A 4547-nucleotide genomic window follows, 5' to 3' on the forward strand; every position below is an offset into this window, starting at 1 on the left:
TTTGCACTTTCACTGATATTGCAGCTGGCCTTCTTAACCTCTTCACACAGGCGTGCAGATCATACAGATACACAGATGCACAGAAAAAGCAAGAAGTGAGAAGGAAAAAATGGCCCCAGGTACATACGCACACATCCACATATACGCCCCTTATCCCGTCAGATTTCCAAATCAAATTAGAGTGTAGTCTTACTAGTGTGCAAGTGTGTGTGTGTCTGGAAACCATTACCTGGCACGCCTCCCCTTTGCTGCCCAAAAACCAAGAGGCCCCATACAGATCCTGCCATCACCTCTCTCTTTCTCTTTATTGCCTTTTTTCATGCACATGTCCCCCCCCCCACACACACACACACATTTAAAGCAAACTCTTTCTTTGTTTAATCCCTTTCATTTGATCTCTTGCCCACGTTCATTTGCTCCTGCAAATTTTCTAATCATTTACATCAGCGGTAACATTTCAGATCTGCGCTTTTCATCATTTCGATTGTGTTTAGCAGTCGGCTTCATCCCGATCATCATCAAATCTACGAGAGGGGCCTCGCTCGGGTTCCGCTGCCCCTTTCGTCAGCCTCACCATTCTCCTCCGAGATTCAGACGGCGGAAACTGAGCGCGGGAAGTGATGGAGTCAGGTGACAGGAAGGAACCCCTGCGTGGCATTCCTCTCATGAATTCCACATTATCTCTGGAACCCTGGAAGTCCTCGAGCAAAGGAAACACACCCATAACACAAATTCTAAGACAGCTCCTCTAAATAGCTCACGGTCACAGACGCGGCCTGAATGAGAACCTGTTCCCTCCCAAGATAACATCAGACCATATAATGTTGATGCAGAAGAGCCACGTAACAACAGTTCCTTTCCTTCTTGGTCACAGCACCCAGCTAACTCAGGTTACCGATGACAGCAGGAAGAAAGCAGTAGTTAAAACTCCAGTAATACCCGATGTATAAATAACAACATTATTTTTTAACTAATGTGTTTCACTTTCGCTTATGACCTTTATCAAGGTCGCTGTGTTCTGTAAATGATACACTTTTATAGCACCTTTCTAATCAGCTGAACACAACAGCTCATTGCATTTAACCATGCAGTCATGGTCAAGACAACCTGCTGAAGTTCAAACCGTGCATCAAAATAGTGAAGAAAGGTGATTTTGAACATGGTATGGCTGTTGGTGCCAGACACATCAGAATATTTAAAAAACAAGTACTTAGTATCAAACAAGTATTGTATTAAAGCCATCTTTAGACGTCTGCTTCCATGGGATAACTTACCGTGCCAGAAAGTCCAGATCATCTCAACTTCTATCTTTTTAACTGTTAGAAGAAAATAATTTTCTAAATCTGGGATAAATTAAATCAGTCTTATATCTTATCTTATTAGCTCTTCTTAATGTTGCTAATTAGCATACTAAGTTTTATGATAAACTAAGTCACTGCTGATGGCATTACTGGCTTCAGTCTTATCAGTGTCTTTGATCAAACTGATTGTGCAGCATGAACATGCAAGACCTTTCCATTTAAAGAGAACATATTCTACTCATTTCCAGCTTCAAAGCTAGTAACTTTACTGATCCTTATTTATCATATACCTTTGTGCAGCCAACAGTTCCTTAACTGTCTAAAACAGGCTGTTTCTCTGCTATTAAAGCCAAGTTCCTGCTGACTGGCTGCCCCTTGTAAACAGAAGGTTTAAAAAAGCAGGTGGGTGGGGCTACTCTGCCAACATCTAGAGCAATGAAGCTTTAACCTCATTATTTGACACTTTAGCAGTGTGTATATGAGCTTCCAGGATTGTAAATAACAATGGCACAATACATAAACTATGGAAATCATAATAAATGTGAGCCAAAGTATATTCAGCAACCAAGAGGCCCCCGAATCTGAACACTTGAGGCCCACAGTGTAGAACACACGGGGGGAACTGGAGGGGGAGTGAAGCAGCAGTATTGGCAACGCCGTTTCTCATTCTTTCAAACTTTCAGGAACAAATGTACAACATGAGGATTTTTTTTAGTCATGCTTAAATTAAACACAGTGCATGCCTGTTGTTCATTGCAGTGCTAACAGAACCTTGGATCATAAGCACCTGCATGCAGGAATATTGCAAGAATTCTGAGTTTCTGCAGAAAAATAAAGGCCAGTATTAGAGTTTTGGGTGCTTTGCGTGTGTGTGCATTAACGAGTCATGTCCTGTTTGTCTGTGTGTGAGGGTGTGTCTGATGTTCCACAGTGTGTGCACAAACTGTACATGCAAATGTGTTTCTGTGTGCGAGCTACATCGGACTAAGTCACCGGTGCAGCCTGGGGTGGGGACCAAGAGCACAGGAAAGCCTGAAGTAGATGGAGTGGAAGACCCCCCCCCCCCCCCCCCCCCCACACACACACACACACACAAAAACACATTAAGCATGTCTGCCCTCTGACATAAAGTCTGCGCTATTGTGTAATAAAAAGTATAGGGAGCAGGGGATGGGGGGGTGGGGGTGTTACAGGATGTGTGTGTATGATTTATGATTCAATAGCAAAAGACAAGGGATGAAATTTATAGCAGAGGGAAGTGAGGGAAAGGGGGAAGAGGGAGGGGGATGTGGTGCAGCACCAATGAAGAGGGGGAAAAAGGGGGAAAAGTCAGAGGGGAACATTTCTGCAAATGTGTGCGTACCTCGTTATTTTACCACAAACTCCTATAACAATATATGTGTGGATGTATGTGGTGTGCATCTATGCTCAGTTTTCCAAGTCCGTCTTGAAGCAACACTCTGGTACCCATGTGACCACTGAGACCGTTTTTGTTGGATGTAATCATTCGTTTCATAGCAGCCATTAAAAGATTGTTTCCCGATGGGGACTAAACCTGCATTCCTTGTTCTGAGTTGCAAAGTTTAGCTGAAACTTAGAAGTTTGAGTTAGTCAAACAAAAAGTGGTATGTTTAAAAGTTACAGCTTCTTTTGTGTTACTTTACCTCAACTGCTATTCATAGAAAGGCGTGTGCACAACACACAGAAGGAACCTGATCATAAGAAAAAAATCTTCTGGAAGATGTCCAGCTGATTTGATTAAATCAAACTAGTGGAAGAGCATTAAGATGTTTTTTTTTCTTTAGATCTTGAAAACTGTCAAGCCATCCTTTAAAATAACTGAAGCGCATGTCTTCTTTTAGTCAAAAACTAGAACTCGTTTTGCGTGCTGTTTGGATGCAGTTTTAGTTGTAGTTTTAGTCTTTAATCACAAGGACATGAACCATTTCTTTAACCCTTTGCATGTTTCCCACAGGAGAGATCGCTGCGGCTGCAGACAGATACATGCACACACATGCGTTTAAGCTGACACTATAGGGAACATCTGGTGCGCTTGAATGCTCATTTTATGTCTAGCATCTCCTTCTGAGCACACACACACACACACACACACACACACACACACACACACACACACACACACACACACACACACACGTCGGGTATTCATATCTTATGGGGGCATCTAATTGACATAATGCTTTCCCTAACCCCTTACCCCAACCCTAACCATGAAAAGTGAATGACTAACCCTAACCTTTACCCTAAACCTAACCATAACCCAATTGTAACCCTCACACTAAAACCACATTTTGAGTCTCAAAAATGCCTTCAAACTCGTGGGGACCAGGATTTTAGTCCCCACAAGTATAGTAAACTTCCAAATGTTGGTCCCCACAAAGATATGAATACACACTTAAACACACACACACACATGCATGTATTTTCATAAAGCTGAAATGCAGAAATAATGTAGCAGGTTTGGGATCTGTTAAAGTTAGGATTTATGGTGAAGTCCTGTTTCTCTGTGATTACAGTCAAAAGCAGTGATGTGGTGTATAAACCTGGCCTGTCTGTGCCAGAGAAATCAGACCTAAACCAGACCCTGACTTTGAACTCGGGCAATGTGTGTAAAAGAACACAAATCATGAGCACTGCACTGTTTTCAAAAGTCATAACCTGAATGATGGACTGTTACGTTTTTATGACTTTGCTCATTCTGTCATCTGGCACATTTTTGTGACTAAAGCTGTGTCCGCTTCCTTCAATAATTGCGGGAGGCTCATATTCCCTTTGTTCTGCTCTACTTGGATCCAAACTTACTTCATAATAATGATAATGTTCCTGTCGGAGGGCACGTCATACAGGCCAACAGCCACCCTGTGTGCAACAGTCGCCCTCCGCTGTGATGTCAGAGTAATGCACCCTTCCTACTGAAAGTTGCCAGGATTAAGAAATGTTGGCAGAGCACGGAGGCTGAATGTTATTCTGTTAAAAGGCTTTGCTTTCAGCCTCAGCAAGGTGTTAAGAGTGCCAAAAACCTAAGTGTTGAAACAATGCTGCTAACCAAAAATGTGTCTAAAAATAGCCTGTGAATGACAACACTGACTCCTTATTTTCTATAATGTAGTTTCAAAGAATAAAAGAGAGAACGACAAAAACACTTTTATGAAGGATCTCAGTTTCCTTTGGAGACAGAGCTTCTCTGCTGATCTCTCAGTTGAGCCCACTGTTGCTGTGGACGCT

Source organism: Aulonocara sp. 'chitande type north' Nkhata Bay, linkage group LG3 (genome assembly GCF_057382095.1).
Source record: "Aulonocara sp. 'chitande type north' Nkhata Bay isolate Kocher_YH1m ecotype deep benthic linkage group LG3, A_spYH_male_GT1.1, whole genome shotgun sequence".
Taxonomy (NCBI): Eukaryota; Metazoa; Chordata; class Actinopteri; order Cichliformes; family Cichlidae; genus Aulonocara; species Aulonocara sp. 'chitande type north' Nkhata Bay.